Consider the following 22,689-nt stretch of genomic DNA (forward strand, 5'->3'; position numbering starts at 1 on the left):
CCCAGGACCAGATGGCTTCACAGGCGAATCTATCAAACATTTAGAGAACAGCTAACACCTATCCTTCTCAAACTCTTCCAAAATATAGCAGAGGGAGGAACACTCCAAACTCATTCTATGAGGCCACCATCTCCCTGAAACCAAAACCAGACAAAGATGTCACAAAGAAAGAAAACTACAGGCCAATATCACTGATGAACATAGATGCAAAAATCCTCAACAAAATACTAGCAAACAGAATCCAACAGCACATTAAAATGATCATACACCATGATTAAGTGGGGTTTATCTGAAGAATGCAAGGATTCTTCAATATATGCAAATCAATCAATGTGATACACCATATTAACAAATTGAAGGAAAAAAACCATATGATCATCTCAATAGATTCAGAAAAAGCTTTTGAAAAAATTCAACACTGATTTATGATAAAAACCCTCCAGAAAGGAGGGATAGAGGGAACTTACCTCAACATAATGAAGGCCATATATGACAAACTCACAGCCAACATCGTGCTCAATGGTGAAAAACTGAAACCATTTCCTCTAAGATCAGGAACAAGACAAAATTGTCCACTATCATCACTATTATTCAACATAGTTCTGGAAATTTTAGCCACAGCAATCAGAGAAGAAAAAGAAATAAAAGGAATCCTTATTGGAATAGAAGAAGTAAAGCTGTCACTGTTTGCAGATAACATGATACTATACACAGAGAATCCTAAAGATGCTACCAGAAAACTACTAGAGCTAATCAATGAATTTGGTAAAGTAGCAGGATACAAAATTAATGGACAGAAATCTCTTGTATTCCTATACACTAATGATGAAAAATCTGAAAGAGAAATTAAGGAAACACTCCCATTTACCATTGCAACAAAAAGAATAAAATACCTAGGAATATACTTACCTAAGGAGACAAAAGACCTGTATGCAGAAAACTATAAGACGCTGATGAAAGAAATGAAAGATGATACAAACAGATGGAGAGATACACCATGTTCTTTGATTGGAAGAATCAATTTTGTGAAAATGACTATACTACCCAAAGCAATCTACAGATTCAATGCAATCCCTATCAAAATACCAATGGCATTTTTCATAGAACTACAACAAAAAGTTTCACAATTTGTATGGAAACACAAAAGACCCTGAATAGCCAAAGCAATCTTGAGAAAGAAAAACGGAGCTGGAGGACTCAGGCTCCCTGACTTCAGACTATACTACAAAGCTACAGTAATCAAGACAGTATGGTACTGGCACAAAAGCAGAAATATAGATCAATGTTATAGGATAGAAAGCCCAGAGATAAACCCACACACATATGGTTACCTAATTTATGACAAAGGAGGCAAGAACATACTATGGAGAAAAGACAGCCTCTTCAATAAGTGGTGCTGGGAGGGGCTTCCCTGGTGGCGCAGTGGTTGAGAGTCTGCCTGCCAATGCAGGGAACACGGGCTCGAGCCCTGGTCCAGGAAGATCCCACATGCTGCGGAGCAACTAAGCCCGTGAGCCACAGCTACTGAGCCTGCGCATCTGGAGCCCGTGCTCCGCAATGGGAGAGGCCGCGACAGTGAGAGGCCCGCGCACCGCGATGAAGAGTGACCCCCGCTCACCCCAACTGGAGAAAGCCCTCACACAGAAACGAAGACCCAACACAGCCAAAAATAAATTAATTAATTAAAAAAAAAAAAGTGGTTCTGGGAAAACTCAACAGCTACATGTAAAAGAATGAAATTAGAACACTCCCTAACACCACACACAAAACTAAACTCAAAATGGATTAAAGACCTAAATGTAAGGACAGACACTATAAAACTCTTAGAGGAAAACACAGGCAGAACACTCCATGACAAATCACAGCAAGATCCATTTTGACCCACCTCCTAGAGAACTGGAAATAAAAACAAAAATAAACAAAGGGGACCTAATGAAACTTAAAAGCTTTTGCACAGCAAAGGAAACCATAAACAAGATGAAAAGACAACACTCAGAATGGGAGAAAATATTTGCAAATGAAGCAACTGACAAAGGATTAATCTCCAAAATTTACAAGCAGCTCATGCAGCTCAACATCAAAAAAAACAAACAACCCAATCCAAAAATGGGCAGAAGACCTAAATAGACATTTCTCCAATGAAGATATACAGATTGCCAACAAACACATGAAAGGATGCTCAACATCACTAATCATTAGAGAAATGCAAATCAAAACTACAATGAGGTATCACCTCACACTAGTCAGAATGGCCATCATCAAAAAACCTACAAACAATAAATGCTGGAGATGGTGTGGAGAAAAGGGAACCCTCTTGCACTGTTGGTGGGAATGTAAATTGATACAGCCACTGTGGAGAACAGTATGGAGGTTCCTCAAAAAACTAAAAATAGAACTACCATACGACCCAGCAATCCCACTACTGGGCATATACCCTGAGAAAACCATATTTCAAAAAGAGTCATGTACCACAATGTTCATTGCAGCTGTATTTACAATAGCCGGGACATGGAAGCAACGTAAGTGTCCATCGACAGATGAATGGATAAAGAAGATGTGGCACATATATACAATGGAATATTACTCAGCCATAAAAATAAACCAAATTGAGTTAGTTGTAGTGAGTTGGATGGACCTAGAGACTGTCATACAGGGTGAAGTAAGTCAGAATGAGAAAAATAAATACCATATGCTAACACATATATATGGAACCTAAAAAAAAAAAAAAGGTTGTGAAGAACCTAGGGGGAGGACAGGAATAAAGACGCAGATGTAGAGAATGGACTTGAGTACACAAGGAGGGGGAAGGGTAAGGTGGGACGAACTGAGAGAGTGGCATGGACTTATATATACCACCAAATGTGAAACAGATAGCTAGTGGGAAGCAGCTGCATAGCACAGGGAGATCAGCTTGGTGCTCTGTGACCACCTAGAGGGGTGGGATAGGGAGGGTGGGAGGGAGATGCAAGAGGGAGGAGATATGGGGATATATGTATATGTATAGCTGATTCACTTTGTTATAAAGCAGAAACTAACACACCATTGTAAAGCAATTATACTCCAATAAAGATGTTAAAAAAAAAAAAAAAAAAGGAAACCAAGCTGCATTAAAGGTAGGTCTAGGTTGTATCAAATTAGAGAATTTTATTTCTAGGTTTTCTACCCATATCTATAAGGGTAAAAAGTTACAGAGAGTTAACACAATTATGTCAAGTCAATGGAATCAATGTAAATACACAGTCCGGCTAACCAGGCTACAAACTCCTTACTGTATCATTTCTTCAATTACAGGGCTTAAAATTTTTGCCCAGCTCTTTTCAAGTAAGTACTTCTATTCTCTACCTTGCCTATGTAGACACAGCCCTAAAAGAAAGCCAGTAATTTATGTAGGCTTCTATAGCCATTTTTTATCCTTCTGATAAGTATCTTTGAAGTTATATTTTTTCAGACCTAATATACTACTACTGAGTCATGATTCTTTTTTTAAGATTTAATTGTAGATGGGAAAAAAAGTGATAAAATCAAACTGATCCTTATAGGGGAATCAGTTTATGTTTTATAAAGTATATGAAGTATCAACAAAATAGAATTATTAGCTTTATTTAATAAGGTGTAAACATAGCTAATATTTTATATGTGTATTAAAATTATAGGTTACTATTTTGAATTTGGGAAAATATGCATATATTTAGCTATTACCACAAAGTTGCTTTATAGAATAAAATGGTGAGGCTGTTTATAATCTGAATTTATTCATCTAAAATATAAATATATAAAAGCATATATGTATGTATATATCAGGTAATCTAGTAATCCTATGTACTTTCACATACTTATCAAATTTATATACGACTTAATGCATAGCATTTTTACTCCCATTAAGATATAAGACAATATTTAATTTTAAGTTTTAATTATACCTTACTTATAAGCAAGACATAGAACAAAACAGGAAATAAAAGGCTTAAAATTATATAAGGTATCCTATCTACATTCTAGCAATTAATATAGTGATGAGCTAGATACAAATAATAGTATAGGAATAATATAGAATCCAAATTTGGAAAAGAAAAAGTTACATGATCTTCATTGAGCTATATGAAATTATAACACCATAAAGCTTGTCCCACTGTAGAACACGGTAATCTCTGAAATTACAAGGCAGTGAATTCAGAACCATAAAAAGGAAATATTACTTCATAACCTTTAGTTAACCTGTAGCTACAGTTCCATAGGAGGCCATAAAAACAAATTCTGTGGTTGGATTTAAAAACTGGATAATTTTATAGCTACTCCTAATATCAAGCTTCAAGCTCATTGCCTTCAGCAGCTGGAATAGAATTCTTTGATCATTCACATCAGTTGAACACTAGGTATGAAGGTAGGTGGTACTATGTGTTATTCTAAAGATTAAATACTGTTTTTTTGGAGTCAAATGACACTGTTTACCACCTTGGTCTCCTTCCTAACATGCGGAGAGTGGTGAAGGAGAAGAGAAGCTGCAGGAAGCTGCCCTCCTAAGTCAGAATTATCATTCTCTTATGGAGTCTTCCCACCAATTTACAAACCCACATGTACAGTAAACCTACTTTTGATAAAACACCAGCGTCTGATGGATGCTAGTGTTCCCATTTCCAGGTTATTTCATCTTGAGTGATCTTCTGTTTCCAAGCTGAAGCTTCACTGTCCAGAATGCCCACTCTTCTCTACATGGTGCTTTAGCTTCTGAGGTTACTTCCTGTATCTATCCTTTGCTCAAAAACTACATTTTACAGTGTCCTATCTATATAAACATTTAAATTGTTTGTTAAAATGCACTGTCCTTTCATCATTATACATGTTTTTAAACTGCTATTTCCTGCTCTGTGCCTTTGCTCATTCTGTCTCTATCACAGGAAAGCCATTCTCTGCCCCTCCCACATCAACTGCCCCTCTTAATTCCAGTTTCTTCATGAAGTGATTCCTGCTCTCCTCAGATGAAAGTGACACTCGAAACCCACCTTCCCTGTATGTCCAAAATATTGCACCCGTATTTCTAGTATTTATCCATTTCTACCTTATTTGAAATGATGCATAAATGAATACAACTTACCTCTTGCTCAGCTCTCTTGCAGAATGTAAAAATTTTATGAGCAGTTCCTGCGCTTAATTCATCATTTGTGTTTCTCAGCACCTAGTCTAGTGTCTTCAATGTGCCAATTGCTCCATAAGCATTTGTGGCACAAAAGAATAATTAAATGAATGAGGTTTGTTATTTATTGGACAATAATCCATGTGGAGAATTGCTTTGCAACATACCTGTTACCAATATCTTTATATAATTCTCACCTCTCCTCTTCCAGCTGGCAGTTGTTTTCTTTCTTACTTTTGAAAATTTCAGTCCTTTAAAATAATAAAAAGAAAATTAATCTCTATAAAAAATACAAAAAAAATACAGTTCTTAGATCCAGTATTCACATGAAAAGAAATACTGCAGTAAAAATAAATAAAAGAATGCTGAGACTGTCATTATTTTAAACACAGTCTTGTGGTTGTTTCTGGATAGAGTTGAATAAGGCACCAAAAATATCATTTTGTTAACCTGCTTCTTCCATCTAGTGGCAAAAAGCAGTAAGAAACAATGTCATAGAAAAACATTGTGATCAGATGGTTCTAAATGCTGTTTCAGGAATTACTTGATGGTGAGAGTCCAACATCCAAGGTTTAGGTTATGAGTATATGATAGTTATTAAAAAAAAATAATTCTAGCAAATTGGCAGGGTTCAGCTCAGGTAACGGTAGAGTTACTTAAATTCATAAGTGTATTTGCATGTTTTAACAAAGACTTCTGATATGTATATAAAGGTATATATCACCCTGCATTAAATTGTAATGGATTTGTTTTTGGATACATAGTTTTATTTCTGGACCAAATTGTTGGATAACTATTCAGAATTCCATTATTTCCTCAGCTATTGGCACAGGGCTACTGTGCTATTGTAAGTTTCAAGAGGTAAAACTGAGAGCCACTGAAAGTGACCTATCCCATTGGAATTACCAGTTAAAATACTTTTGCAATAATAATAGTAGGCAGTGAAATACATTATGACCTAAGGCATGGGGTCAAATTGGAGGAGGAAAAGAGGTAAAGTTTAAAGGAGATACAATCAGCTGGTCTGCATTGTTCAAGCTGCTTCAAAGGCATTAATGAAAAGTTACATGCAACTGCACAGCATAATTGTGCATGCTCTGCACTCTCAAAGGCCACCAGCTAATACCTAATACATGAGGTTTGACTGCCCTTCTAAAACTCTGTTTGCCTCACTGCAAATGTAATTAATGTTTTAGAAGTCAAATGTGGGTTATGCAGAAATGGATAAAATGTTCTCCAAGACAAGTTTTTCCCCTTCACCTATTCAACTGAGCCAGTTAACAATGCATAATGGTAATATAAATTAAGGGTTATCAATATATTAAGTGGAAAATATATTAAGATTACATAAAAGAAATAAAAGTATTAGTACCATAATTATTTGAAATTCAATATTTTGTATTAAAAGAAGACTTTTTGTTTCCTAATTTTCAAGAACTGAAAAACCCTGCCTTAACACCCTCAACCCCGAAAGCAAATTTGAGTGTAGAAGGATTGGCTGTTGGTTTTCCTCCTCTCCCTAGCCGCCCTCCTTGCTCAAATGAAAGTAGACTAAAGTTTTATGTTCTGTCACATATGGGAGAGAAGGAGGGGAAATAGAGCGATGACACAGAGGAGAGGGTGAAGCAAAGAAGATGGGATCATAGTGCAAAGCCATCTGGGAAAATAACAGGGCAGAAGGTGGTTTCCATTTCCCCAGTATTCTTGTGGCCAGTCTTCCTGGATTTTGCTAAGGAAAGGGTGCCAATTAACTGGGAGATCACTGGAGCCATTGACACTGTTTAGATGTCCCAAAAGCCACAAGACTCGAAGCCTCACCCCCAATAATTAAATTAACACAAATGATTGTTGCCACATGGTGTCAGCAAGAGCCAGGATAGGGATGGAATCCGGTGGCCCAGCAGGACTGCTGGCATCTGTAGTGGAAACTAGTCTGGCACTTGTCATTTACTTCATAATCATGAGTCCTCACATTATAAGCAATTGAAATGTGTGGAACTCTCTTACCGTATTATAATATAGTTTTGCTAAAACTAGAGTGTTGGTATTTAAAATTTTCTTTCACAGTGAACAAGTTCAGTTCCGGAGAAGTGAACTTCAGGCAAACTGTATATACACAGTTATTGGCATTAATATTCTATTCATTATGTTTATCAGTTCTTTGACCTTGATCAAATTATATAACTTCTTTGAGCCTCAGTTTCCTCAGTCATAAAATAGGCATGATGATGATACCCAACTGATAAGGTTTTTATGAGGAACTAAGTGAGAAAATGATTATAAATTGCTTGGAAAATGGTAGATGCTCAATAGATATGAAATATTATTAAGTTACAGGGTACTTAATATATACTAAGAATTTTTGTACATTACCCTGCATATATTAAGGTATCTAATATTTACTTATATGTGCTTGTAAAATAAACAGTGCTCCCTTTGGTGCAAATATTTCCTTATCATAGCTTACCTTTGTAAACAGGCATGGTGATTTTTTTTAATAGATCTTTATCGGATTATAATTGCTTTACAATACTGTGTTAGTTTCTGTTGTACAACAAAGTGAATCAGCCATATGCATACATATATCCCCATAGCTCCTCCCTCTTGCGTCTCCCTCCCACCCTCCCTATCCCACCCCTCTAGGTGGTCACAAAGCACTGAGCTGATCTCCCTGTGCTATGCGGCTGCTTCCCACTAGCTATCTATTTTACATTTGGTAAGGTATATATGTCCACGCCACTCTCTCAGTTCGTCCCAGCTTACCCTTCCCCTCCCCGTGTCCTCAAGTCCATTCTCTATGTCTACGTCTTTATTACTGACTTGCTGCTAGGTTCATCAGCACTTTTTTTTTTTTAGATTCCATATATGTGTGTTAGCATACAGCATTTGTTTTTCTCTTTCTGACTTACTTCACTCTGTATGACAGACTCTAGGTCCACCCACCTCACTACAAATAACTCAATTTCGTTTCTTTTTATGGCTGAGTAATATTCCATTGTATGTATGTGCCACATCTTCTTTACCCATTCATCTGTTGATGGACATTTAGGTTGCTTCCATGACCTGGCTATTGTAAATAGAGCTGCAATGAACATTGCGGTCCATGTGTCTTTCTGAATTATGGTTTTCTCAGGGTATATGCCCAGTAGTGGGATTGCTGGGTCACATGGTAGTTCTATTTTTAGTTTTTTAAGAAACCTCCATACTGTTCTCCATAGTGGCTGTATCAATTTACATTCCCACCAACAGTGAAAGAGGGTTTCCTTTTCTCCACACCCTCTCCAGAATTTGTTGTTTGTAGATTTTCTGATGATGCCCATTCTAACTGGTGTGAGGTGATGTCTCATTGTAGTTTTGATTTGCATTTCTCTAATAATTAGTGATGTTGAGCATCTTTTCATGTGCCTCTGGGCCATCTTTATGTCTTCTTTGGTGAAATGTCTACAGGTCTTCTGCCCATTTTTTAATTGGATTGTTTGTTTTTTTGATATTGAGCTGCATGAGCTGTTTGTATATTTTGGAGATTAATCCTTTGTCCATTGTTTTATTTGCAAATATTTTCTCCCATTCTGAGTGTTGTCTTTTCATCTTGTTTATGATTTCCTTTGCTGTGCAAAAGCTTTGAAGTTTCATTAGATCCCATTTGTTTATTTTTGTTTTTATTTTCATTATTCTAGGAAGTGGGTCAAAAAAGATCTTGCTGTGGTTTATGTCAAAGAGTGTTTTTCCTATGTTTTCCTCTAAAAGTTTTATAGTGTCTGGCCTTACATTTAGGTCTTTAATTCATTTGGAGTTTATTTTTGTGTGTGGTGTTAGGGAGTGTTCTGATTTCATTCTTTTACATGTAGCTGTCCAGTTTTCCCAGCACCACTTATTGAAGAGGCTGTCTTTTCTCCACTGTATGTTCTTGCCTCCTTTCTCGTAAATTAGGTAACCATATGTCCGTGGGTTTATCTCTGGGCTTTCTATCCTGTACCATTGATCTATATTTCTGCTTCTGTGCCAGTACCATACTGTCTTGATTACTGTAGCTTTGTAGTATAGTTTGAAGTTGAGGAGCCTGATGCCTCCAGCTCCTTTTTTCTTTCTCAAGATTGCTTTGGCTATTTGGGGTCTTTTGTGTTTTCATACGAATTGTAAAATTTTTTATTCTCATTCTGTGAAGAATGCCATTGGTAGTTTGATAGGGATTGCACTGAATCTGTAGATTGCTTTAGGTAGTATAGTCATTTTCACAATATTGATTCTTCCAATCCAAGAACATGGTATATTTCTCCATCTGTTTATGTCATCTTTGATTTCTTTCATCAGTGTTTTATAGTTTTCTGAGTACAAGTCTTTCACCTCCTTAGGTAGGTTTATTCCTCGGTACTTTATTCTTTTTGTTGCGATGGTAAATGGGATTGTTTGCTTAATTTCTCTTTATGATTTTTCATTGTTAGTGTATAGGGATGCAAGAGATTTCCGTGCATTAATTTTGTGTCCTGCAACCTTACCAAATTCACTGATGAGTTCTAGTAGTTTTCTGGTAGCATCTTTAGAATTTTCTACGTATAGTATCATGTCATCTGCAAACAGTGACATTTTTATTTCTTCTTTTCCAATTTTTATTCCTTTTATTTCTTTTTCTTCTCTGAATTGCCGTGGCTAGGACTTCCAAAACTATGTTGAATAATAGTGGTGAGAGTGGACATCCTTGTCTTTTTCCCGATCTTAGTGGAAATGCTTTCAGATTTTCACCATTGAGTATGATGTTTGCTGTGGATTTGTCATATATGGCCTTTACTGTGTTGAAGTAGGTTCCCTCTATGCCCATTTTCTGGAGAGTTGTTATCATAAATGGGTGTTGAATTTTGTCAAAAGCTTTTTCTGCATCTATTGAGATGATCATTAGGATTTTATTCCTTGATTTGTTAATATGGTGTATCACATTGATTAATTTGAGTATATTGAAGATTCCTTGCATCCCTGGGATAAATACCACTTGATCATGGTGTATGATCCTTTTAATATTTTGTTGGATTCTGTTTGCTAGTATTTTGTTCAGGATTTTTGCGTCTATATTCATCAGTGATATTGGACTATAATTTTCTTTTTTGTGATATCTTTTTCTGGTTTTGGTGTCAGGGTGATGGTGGCTTCGTAGAATGAATTTGCGAGTGTTCCTCCCTCTGCAATTTTTTGGAAGAGTTTGAGAAGGATGGGTGTTAGCTCTTCTCTAAATGTTTGATAGAATTCACCTGTGAAGCCATCTGGTCCTGGACTTTTGTTTGTTGGAAGATTTTTAATCACAGTTTCATTTCATTACTTGTGGTAGGTCTGTTCATATTTTCTAATTCTTCCTGGTTTAGTATTGGAAAATTGTACCTTTCCAAGAATTTGTCCATTTCTTTGTGGTTGTCCATTTTATTGGCATATAGTTGTTTGTAGTAGTCTCTTATAATCCTTTGAATTTTTGTGGTGTCTGTTGTGACTTCTCCTTTTTCATTTCTAATTTTACTGATTAGAATCCTCTTCCTTTTTTTCTTGATGAGTCTGGCTAAGGGTTTATCAATTTTGTTTATCTTCTCAAAGAACCAGCTTTTAGTTTTATTGATCTTTGCCATTGTTTTCTTTGTTTCTATTTCATTTATTTCTGCTCTGATCTTTATGATTTCTTTCCTTCTACTGACTTTGGGTTTTCTTTGTTCTTCTTTCTCTAGTTGCTTTAGGTGTAAGGTTAGATTGTTTGGGATTTTTCTTGTTTCTTGAGGTGAGGTTGAATTGCTATAAACTTCCCTCTTAGAATTGCTTTTGCTGCATCGCATAGGTTTTGGATTGTCACGTTTTCATTGTCATTTGTTTCTATGTTTTTTAAAATTTCTTCTTTAATTTTTTCAGTGATCTCTTGGTTATTTAGTAGCGCACTGTTTAGCCTCCATGCATTTGTGTTTTTTACAGTCTTTTTCCTGTAATTGATTTCCAATCTCATAGTATTGTGCTCAGAAAAGATGCTTCACAGGATTTCAATTTTCTTAAATTTTCCAAGGCTTGATTTGTGACCCAAAATGTGATCTATCTTGGAGAATGTTCCATGAGCACTTGAGAAGAAAGTGTATTCTGCCACTTTTGGGTGGAATGTTCTAAAAATATCAGTTAAATCTATCTGATCTATTGTGTCATTTAAAGCTTGTGTTTATTTATTTTCTGTTTGAATGATCTGTCCATTGGTGTAAGCAGGGTGTTAACATCCCCTACTATTATTGTGTTACTGTTGATTTCTCCTTTCACGGTTGTTAGGACTTGCCTTATGTACTGAGGAGCTCCTATGTTGGGTGCATAAACATTTATAATTATTATATCTTCTTCTTGGATTGATCCCTTGATCATTATGTAGTGTCCTTCCTTGTCTCTTGTAACATTCTTTATTTTAAAGTCTGTTTTATCTGATATGAGTATTGCTACTCTAGCTTCTTTTGATTTCCATTTGCATGGAATATCTTTTTCCATCCCTTCACTTTCAGTCTGTATGTGTCCCTAGGTCTGAAGTGGGTCTCTTGTAGACAGCATGCATACGCATCATTTTTGTATCCATTCAGCCAGTCTGTGTTGTTTGGTTGGGGCATTTAATCCATTTACATGTAAGGTTATTATCGATATGTATGTTCCTATTACTATTTTCTTAATTGTTTTGGGTTTGCTTTTGTGGGTCTTTTTCTTCTCTTGTGTTTCCTGCCTAGAGAAGTTGCTTTAACATTTGTTGTAAAGTTGGTTTGGTGGTGCTGAATTCTCTTAGCTTTTGCTTGTCTGTAAAGCTTTGGATTTCTTTGTCAAATCTGAATGAGATCCTTGCTGGGTAGAGTAATCTTGGTTGTAGGTTTTTCTCTTTCATCACTTTCATCCTGCCACTCCCTTCTGGCTTGCAGAGTTTCTGCTGAAAAATCAGCTGATAACCTTATGGGGATTCCTTTTTATGTTATTTTTTGTTTTCCCTTGCTGCTTTTAATATTTTTTCTTTGAATTTAATTTTTGTTAGTTTGATTATTATGTGTCTTGGTGTGTTTCTCCTAGGGTTTATCCTGTATGGGACTCTCTGTGCTTCCTGGACTTGGGTGACTATTTCCTTTCCCATGTTAGGGAATTTTTCCACTATAATCTCTTCAAATATTTCCTCAGACCCTTTCTTTTTCTCTTCTTCTTCTGGGCCTCTATAATTTGAATGTTGGTGCATTTAGTGTCGTCCCAGAGGTCTCTGAGATTGTCTTCAATTCTTTTCATTCTTTTTTCCTTATTCTGCTCCTCAGCTGTTATTTCCACCATTTTGTCTTCCAGCCCACTTATTTGTTCTTCTGCCTGTTATTCTGTTATTGATTCCTTCTAGTGTATTTTTCATTTCAGTTATTGTGTTGTTCATCTCTGTTTGTCTGTTCTTTAGTTCTTCTAGATCTTTGTTAAACATTTCTTATGTTTTTTCAATCTGTGCCTCCATTCTGTTTCTGAGATTCTGCATCGTCTTTACTATCATTACTCTGAATTCTTTTTCAGGTAGATAGCCTATTCCCTCTTCATTTATTTGGTCTTATAGGTTTTTACCTTACTCCTTCATCTGTGACATATTTTTTTGTCATCTAATTTTTTTTTCTTTTTGATGAGTGGGATTATGTTCCTGTCTCACTGGTTGTTTGGTCTGAGGCTTCCAACACTGGAGTTTGTAGGCTGTTGGGTAGAGCTGGGTCTTGGTGCCAAGATGACGACCTTGGGGAGACCTCACACAGATGAATATTCCCGGGGTCTGACGTCCTCTGTTAGTCCAATGGTTCGGACTCGGAGCTCCACCGCAGAAGCTTGGGCCCGACCCCCGGCCAAAGATCCCACAAGCCATGAGGGGCGCCAAAGAAAAGAGAATAATAACAAAGTAAAAAATAATATTAGACTAGGAAACTAACAGATATGTTAGAAAGAATATAAAAATGTAGATGAAACAACAACCAGAAGGTAAAACAGAACCACTATAGTAAAAAAGAGGAGAAAAAAAAAAAGGAGAAAATAACAAAGTAAAGAATAAAATTAGACTAGGAAACTAACAGATATGTTAGAAAGAATATAAAAATAAAAATATAGATGAAACAACAACTGGAAGGTAAAACAGAACCACAATAGTAAAAAAGAGGAGGAGGAGAAAAAAAAAGGTGGAAAAGGCCTTGGTTGTGGAGGGCGTGGCCTAAGCAAGGGCAGGGTTTGGGCAGTGGGGGGGGGCCTATGCTTAGGACCCATCTCGACCCCACCCTCAGCATGGTGATTTTTGTAAACAATTTTCAAGGCTCCCTCCAAGTCTTTGGGTAGCCAATAAACAATTACAATTACAATTATGTCAACATTTGTGTCTTGCTTTTTGGAGTTTCTTAGACAATCTTAGCTGAAAAGCTCAAGATTAATGCAAGGAAATTTTAAAATAAAAAATTTGAAGCAAAAAGAGGCAGATGAATAATAAAAAGAAAACATCTGTTAAAAGAAAGTAGAAAGATAAAATTATCACTTAAAAACTTTTAATCCTTGAAGAACAGAAACTCTCATGAATTTCTAGAAGTCTTGCAGCATATGTTTACATGAAGCCATGAGCCCAAAGAATGAAAAAGAAAAGTCATTCCAAAGCACCCAATTAATTTTTATGTCCCATGGGAATCTGACTTGGAATGAGGCTATAATATGGTAAAATTTTTTGTAAAAAACATATTTAGAGAACACAGACATATTTTCCTATCTGGATAGAATACATTCAAACTAAATGCCTATTCAAGATTTGAAACTTTAATCTTTGTAATTAAGGAGGAAGAAAGAAAGACGGAATTAATTTGCACACAAATGCATCTGAGTTATGATGCCCACTCACTCTTGTTTACTCTTCTGAAGCCAACCTGTAATTATTAGTTCATCACCTTTAACAGGCAAAATATTTCTGAAGGCCTCCCAAGATTACAACAAAAATACAAGATAATTTTAAAATATTTTAGACTTTTAGGTGAAAGTTCTTTCTTTGCATGTCACATACTTGCTTTTTCTTTCTGAGTCTACACATGGTTTTAAATAAAATCAGGAGTAATAGATGTGCTCCAGTTTTGACTCAAACTACTGGACTTTAATGTAGAATTTTTTTTACAGAACATCAAACCTCTCTGATTTACCCATACCAATCTGTATGTCTCATGTACACAGGTTTGATGCTGAACACTCTTCAACAGTTCTAAACTGTTCTGCTTACTATTCACTAGCAAAAGGACCTCTGGCATCCAGCTTTCCTTCTCATCTTTTGAAATAAAATTCTTTTAGAATTTTCTACAGGTGCTCCTGAAAAAGTTTATCCCAAATTGACAGCCACTTAAATGTAATCCACTCACAATAAAACTTTATCTGAAATGCTAATAATTAGAAATATTTACAAGTATAACCAATATATTCCATTTTTCTGTAATATCTATTAGAAATTTTACAGCATCAATTTTATTATAAACACATGGTAGAAAAGAAAAAAACTACTCAAGCAAAGTTTTCATAGGACAGGAAGAACTATGACCCTCTCTAACAAATAGTCACATCCCTGCAGGATTGGAAAATGATAAAAAAATAAGTCAAATACCTGTTTGGTAAAAAGCAGCAAGCATGCAGGGCCTCCACAGCATGCTGCAGTAAGAGTTAGAATCAGGATGGCCTTCACTTTTAAAAACTTAAAACAATAATACATTTTCAACATTATTTATAACTTAATATATCTTATCAAGGTTAAGGCATTAAGTTTCATTATTTACTAGAAAGCTTATGATTAATAATGTTTACTGGCCTTGGTTGTGTTCATTTATTGATAATTGTGACAGATCAGTGTGGCAAATACATGGTCAGAACAAGGTGACAAGACCAATATCACAGAGCCTAAGTCTGAGAGGGCTACTTACAGTCAACACAAACAATGCTTACTTCTTTTAAGGTTGTTTGTTCTTTTAAAATAGTATGAGAGGGCTTCCCTGGTGGCTCAGTGGTTAAGAATCCATCTGCCAATGCAGGGAACATGGGTTCGAGCCCTGGTCCAGGAGGATCCCGCACCACATGCCGCAGAGCAACTAAGACTGTGCGCCACAACTACTGATCCTGCACTCTAGAGCCCGTGAGCCACGACTACTGAGGCCCACACGCCTGGAGCCCATGCTCCACAATGGGAGAGGCCACCGCAATGAGAGGCCCACACGCCGCAGGGAAGAGTAGACCCCGCTTGCCGTGGCTGGAGAAAGCCCACGTGCAGCATGAGGACACAACGCAGCCAAAAAAAAAAAAAAAAAGTATGAGAGTGCTATTAATGGAGGGAAATTCTGTTTATCTTTTCATTATTTGCATAAGTTTAGAGGAAGCATTTTCAGCAACTCTTGACTTACAATCTGACTTTAGTCTTAATATGACATTTGTTATATCTCCTGCACTAAAACTGGGAACAGATCTTCATTAATTAAATTATTTTCATTTATTCAAAATTATTTCTAGGGCTTCCTGAAACAAAACATTTAGCTTATACTGTAGTGGAGAAAAGGCAAATTAGGCACAAATCACATCCCCAAGAAGCTCACAGTTTAGTTGGGACATAATTGGATAAGAAAAAATGCAAAAATGATAAAGTGTAATACAAAAGACATGCAGAAAAAAAATTTTTATAAAATTTTTGGAAAGAGAGCTTACTAGCAACAGAACATTGAAAGCTGGATAGGATGTGTGTATGTTCTACAAAAAAGGTTTTCATTCATTAATTCACTCATGTTTGGACCGATTACTCTATAAAGACACTAATTTAGATCTGTCCACTCTGTGAGAGAAAACAAAAAAAAGGTGCGGTAATTTCCTTTCCCACTCACCAGAATATAGCCAGGCTATGTGGTATAGCTCTGAATTTCTTCACTCTTGCACTGTAGGGCCTAAAGCAGAAGTTCCCAGGAACCTAGAATTCAATCAACATGTCCAATTGTATTTGTGTGTGTGTGTGTGTACAAGTAGATAAGACTAGGCTCAGAACCATTTAAGTGGCCAACCTGTGGAAAGAGGGAAGGTTTAGAGAGTTTTCTGAATGAAAACTATAGACAGAGGTTTAGGGAATTAGAGGATTTTGTATGGAGGTGGAAACCCATGCCACTCCTATGCAGAGCCCTTGGGATGTGATAGAGCCTTTGACTGGGTGGGACAGAAATGTGAGGAGGCTGACCACAAAGAAAATAAAAGACTTCTGTGTCCAAGCTTGAATAGGAAGCAGCTGAGTCATGAGTTCAAGGGAACACTGTGGTTTTGTACTATCAAAATACTAATACCCAACGTAGATGAAAGAACAGAGAATACTTCCATAAATATTTTACACTAAGTAAGACTCCTAGAACTCTTAAAACATCCTAGGAAAGGTGAGAAGACCCCTGAAACATGATTGATAGTGAGTATCCTGTCAGTCAGGTAGGTGTGGTCTTGGAATAGATGATCCGTTTTACATAAAGAAATGTAACATTTCTTTACCCATATTATAAAAACAAATTTTCTATCTGCTGCATATTCAAGTATTCAACAAATATGTATCAAGTTTCTACTGTGTCAGGCACGGTTCTAGGGAATATCTCACCTGGAGCTTATATTTGAGTAAGGTGAAGAGACATATAATAAAAAATATTTAATATGCTAGGTGGTGATAAGTGATATTAATAAAAATACATCAGAGTAAGTAAAATAAAGGATGAATAAGAAGGAACTTGCTATTTTATATGACATAATCAGAGAAAGCCTATGTGTAAGTCTAAGTAACATTTAAGCAGAGACTTAAATTCAGATGAGGAAATTAGTCCCACATATATCTGGAGAATGTGTGTTCTAGACAGTGTTAACAGCAAGAACAAAGACCTTGCAGCAAGATGGTGCTAATTATATTTGGGGAGTTGATGAAGCTGAAATGCAGAATGAGAGGAAGACCAGTTATACATGAGGTCTGAAAGATAAATGATTGAGACCAATAACTGAGATGGCAAGCCACTGGTACTGCTAAGCAGGTGTGGCATGACCTCACATTACACAACAGTCTCTGAAGTTCTGCTTCTACCCATGAAGGGGTAATTGCTATGGGACTTGCATGCGGGGCTTGCTATGGGTCCTGTCATAAACAAGTAGAAAAACTGGATAGATTATATGAAGCCACCATTAACAGATGTCAGACAACAACCAGCTGTTGGCCTGGAAGCAATTTCCAGAACTCAGCACAGGGAGAGATTTTAAAAGTTTCAAAAGGATCAATCTGTTAGAGTAACGAAATGTTACTTCTGATAGTAGGTTATTAAAGGACTGCAGCTTCTATCTCAGGTGTGCACACTTCTCTCTTACTCTCCTGGATTGCTTGCTCTGGGGGAAGTCAGCAGCCGTGTCATGAGGCAGCCCTGTGGAGAGGCCCATGTGGTATGGAACTGAGTGTGGGCAGCAAGTTGAGTGAGATTGGAGGCAGATCATCCCCTAGTCAAGCCTTCTGATGAGACTGCAGCCCATTTAACAGCCTGTCTACAATCTCATGAGAGACCTTTAGTCAGAACCACCCAGTTAAACCATTCTCAAACTCCTAACCCACAGGAATTATGAGATAAAAAATGTTGTTTTAAGATGCTAATGTGGGGAGTAATTTTATATGCACCAATAGGTAACTATTAGAATATCTGGAATGAAAATTTAACCTGGTGGAATTGACAGCAGCTTAGACACTGCAAAGGAAGGCTCAGTGAATGTGAAGACATAGCAATAGTAACGCTCTAAAATAAAGCATAGAGAGGAAAAGACTGGAAAAGAAATGAATAGAATCTCAATGACCCATGTAACTAACTCAAGCAGGCTTAATTGAGGAGAGAATAGAACAGAAAAAAAGTATTTTTAAAAATTAATGGCTAAAAACTTCCCAAGTTTTATTAAAACTACAAATTCAGAGACCCAAGAAGCTCAACAAAACTCCAATTAAGATAAATACCAAGAAATCCATACCATGGCACATTATAAGCAAGTTGCCAAAACTCAGTGATAAAAAGAAAATCACAAAAGTAAGTGACCAAATAAAGACACATTATAAACAAAGGAAAAACAAAACAAAACAAGAATATAGCATATTCCATCAGAAACTATGCAAACAAGAAGGCAATGAAATTATACCTCTAGCACACTGAAAGGAAAAGTCAACCTAGAATTCCATGCCCAATGAAACTGTCTTTCAAAAATTAAAGACTTTTCAGACAAGAAAATTATGAGAGAATTCCTCCCAGCATACCTATACTCTAGTATATATTAAAGGAAGTTCTTGAGGCAGAAGAAAACAATGCCAGATTGAAAAACAAAAAACAAAAAACCTTAGATTTCAAAAGAATGAAAAGTGCTAGAAATACGGGGGGAGATTTAAAAAAGTACTTGTCTCTATTTAAAAAAAAAAAATAACTGACTAACAGCAGCAAAAATAATATACTGTGGCTAGAAGAGTAAAGTAATATACTCTAGTTGTAGACTGTGAATTCAGTGAGTAGAAGTTATAGAACATCTACTCTTTGAAAGATACATTTAAGAAAATGGAAAAGAAAGCCAAGTCATAGACTAGGAGAAAATATTTGCAATACATATATTTGTCTAAGGATTTGTATCCAGAATATATTTTTAAAACAGCTCAATTATAAAAAGACAAACAAAAATAGGCAAAATATTTGAACAGACACTTCATGAAAGAAAATATTTGAATGGCCAATAAGCACATGAAAAGATACTCATAATCACTGGTCAGCCAAGAAATACAAATTAAAACCACACTGAGAAATCAGCACACCCATATTTGAGGTCTAAAATTTAAAAGACTGACAATATCAAGGTTGGTGAAAATGTGGAACAATTAGAACTCTCTGTTAGTTCTATAAAATGGTAAAGCCACTTTGCAAACAATTTATCATTTTCTTAGAAGGTAAACATACTGTTACCATATGATCCAGTAATTTTGCTCTTAGATATTTACCAAAGAGAATTAATAACTTATGTTTGCAAAAATACATGTATACAAATGTTCATAGCACCTGTATGTAAAATAGCCAGAAACTGGAAGCAACCCAAATGTCCATCAACAGGTGAATCAATAAACTGTAGTATATCCATACAATGGAATACTTCTGAGCAATAAAAAGGAACAAACTACCTATACATGCAACAATATGAATAAATTTCAAAAACATCATGTCAGTGACAGACCCCAGACACAAAAGACTGAAATCATAGTATATAATTATATGAAATTTCTAGAAAAGGAAAAACTGTAGGGACAGAAAATAGATCAGTTGTTGCTTGGGTTTGAGTGTGGGAGCGGGGATTGACCACAGATAGGCACAGGGGATATTTTAAAGTAATCAAATTGTACATTTAAAATGAGTACATTTTATTTTATGTGAATCTTACCTGAAAAATGTTGCTTTTAAAAAGTAGATTCTGGCTTCTGTTTAGAGAATAGGCATGGGGGTTGGGGTGCAGGGGAGCAGGGCAAAGGGAGAAGCAGGGAGACCAGTTCAAAGACTACTGCAATATTCAGGGTCTCAATAATCCAGGGAAGATGACACTGGTTTGGGTAAGAGTGGTAGTAATGAAGGTGTTAAGATGTGGTGAGATTCTGGATAGATATATTTCAAAAGTGGAGATGATGAGATTTGTCAATGAATTGGATTTGGGTCAAATGACAAAGAAATTTCCGTCCTGAACTACAGAAAGACTTGCCATTTAAGATAAGATAACTTGGGAAATATCAGGTATGGTAGCTAAAAAGAGTTCAGCTTTGGACATGCAAATATGAGATGCTCATTAGACAGCTTAGGGGCAATATGAAGAGGTGTGCATATGTTCATGCACACACTAGGAGGATGAAGACATACACTTGGGAATCATGAGCACGTACACTGTATTTTAAACCACTATATTGACTGAGGTGACCAAGGGAGTAAATATATAGAAAGAAGAGGTCTAAAGATTGAATCTTGGCAAATTCCATTTTTAAAGTTTGAAAAGAGAAGGACCAAGCCAAGAAGAATCAGAAGGAGAACTGAGAAAGTGATATCCCCGAGCCAAGGGAGGGACGTCTAGGAGGGAACGATCAACATTGTCAAATTCTGATAAACAAGTGAGATGATGTCCAAAAAGATCATAGTAACGTTAAGAGCAAATTATCTGAGATACCATTTCTCACCTATCAGAATAGCAAAATCTTGGAAGCGTGATAACATACTCTGTTGGAGAAGCTGTGGGATAACAGGAACTGTCATACTTTAATGGTAGAAATACAAATTTCCCTATGGCACATAATTTTGTACTTTCTAGCAAAAATGTATATGTGTTTGCCCTTAGACTCAGAAAATACTATTCCTAGGATCATATTCCAAAGATATACTGGCAAAAATACAAAAGTCTGCAGGAAGTAAATAGTTAAACAGGAGAATAGCAATCTATTTTCTTCTTTTATATGGGAATGTCCTAGGTAAAAAAAGTGACCTAATCAAATCTTGTAAACCAGATCGCGACAAATCTGGTAAAATAATGATATTTGTTCGCATTTCCTTGTCAATGGAATACTTTTAGCAGGATGTATTTGGTTGGTTTACGATTGCTTATGATAAAAAGAAAATGCTAGATTTGGATTTGTGGTGTATGGGTCCTTGGAAAATGTCACATAATCAATGTAATAATCTGAATATAAAATGGCGATGTCTATTGACTAAAATATAGCCCCCTTTAGTATTAAGTCCTGTAGCTGAAAACATGGGACCTGTTGCCTTTGTTCTTTTCACAGGGGATATTGCCTAAATCCACCTCTCACCCAGTTTTAATTAGCCATGCTAAATGAGAACCTTTGGAATTGCCTGAATCCTCCCCAGGCATTAACTCTAAGCAATACAGAATTCCAGGAGGGCAATAATAGATCACTGTTCTAATTAAGGAAAAGGTTAAGGTGGAGTTTTGATTCCCATTAACCCCCTTTTATCAGTCCCAGCTACTATATAAGGCAGAAGTTTCCTGAAGGAAAGTAATAGATTGTCAAGGATCAAACAAGGTGGTTCCTCTGATTGCTTCAGTTACACTTAATCTTCAAAACTAAACAGGAAGTGCAACAGACCAAGGCAGTCTATTATACCAGTATGCATCTAACTTAACATCTAACGCAATGCCATTTTATCAATCCCAGGTTCAAAATCTAGCCAGACACGGTTTGCATTTTCATGGACTGGAAATCAGTGTAAATTTATTGTATTGCACATTAAATTTCCTGGCATATTGCCATAATCTAGTGAGTCGGGATTTGTACTAAACAACCATTAAGAGCAAGTTAATGCACTACATAGATGCCATTATGCTAATTGACTTCTCAGAGGAGAAAGGTCAAGAGGAGTTAAAAACCACAATCACCTTTATGACAGATAGAGGATGGATGATAAATCCAGCTAAAATTCAAGTCCAGCCCAATCTAAGAAATTCCAGGAGCAACAAGAGACATTCCTTAAACTGTGAGAAATAAGTTACTGTCTCTAACAAGCAAGAATCTCACAGCTAGGATTTGAGTTTTGGCAAAATCACATTGCTCCTATAAGAATATTGCTAGCCCCTATCACAAAGTTATCAAAAATAAATCTTATTTTAAGTGGGGTTCTGAGAATAAAAAAAAGATTTGCAGAGGATGGTGGCACAGGGAGCCCAACTAAGACCTCATGATCCAGCCGCTCAGATTATATAAGAATATTCACCTCCTAGAATATATGTAGGTGTGAAGCCTTTGGGAGAAATCAAATAGGGCTACTCAGCAAGACCTCTTGGATTTGGACTTGAAAACTAAGAGGCAGCTGTTCATTAAAGCCCATTTGAAAGAGAGTTGCTAGCTTGTTACTGGGTATTGGTCAAACTGCCCCCCACCACAGAAGAGCATCAAATAATTCTGAGGCTAGATATCAATCCTGCCTTGGACGATGCCAGAGAGATATTGAATAGAGAAAAGGCAGCACAGCAAAGTTGACTAAGAGGCAATGCTACGTGGAAGAGTGCACTAGGTGGGAAGTTTGGGGGGAGCGCACTGAATACGAGAGCATGTTGCTCACAGAGCCAATGAGAGAGCCCTCCAAGGATCTCCCTTCCCTACATTGCTCAGTGGTCCAAGCCCTGTGATTCTTACCCCAGCCAAGACAAGCAGCTTCCTGGTTCACTAAAGGGAGTTCCTGCTTTGAGGCCGTGTTACTGTTTGGAAATTGGCAGCTATGTGCCTTGCTGATAGAAAAAACCTTGAGGGGAGAAGAAACAGGCAAGGCTGCAAATTTGGCAGAGTTGAGAGCTGCTAGTTTAGCAGTGGGAGAAGAACTGGGCTCCTGATCTCAGAGGAACATTTGGATATTTGCAGACTCTGGGCTGTAGTCAACTGCAAATGGGTCCTAGATCATTAGACAATAGAGAATATCCTTATGTGGCACTCAATTAAGGAAATCTCTGTGGAAATTAAGAAGAATGTGGGTCATGTGGATGTTCACCCCAAAAAATCG

The sequence above is a fragment of the Eubalaena glacialis genome, chromosome 5 (genome assembly GCF_028564815.1).
Source record: "Eubalaena glacialis isolate mEubGla1 chromosome 5, mEubGla1.1.hap2.+ XY, whole genome shotgun sequence".
In the NCBI taxonomy this organism is placed as follows: Eukaryota; Metazoa; Chordata; class Mammalia; order Artiodactyla; family Balaenidae; genus Eubalaena; species Eubalaena glacialis.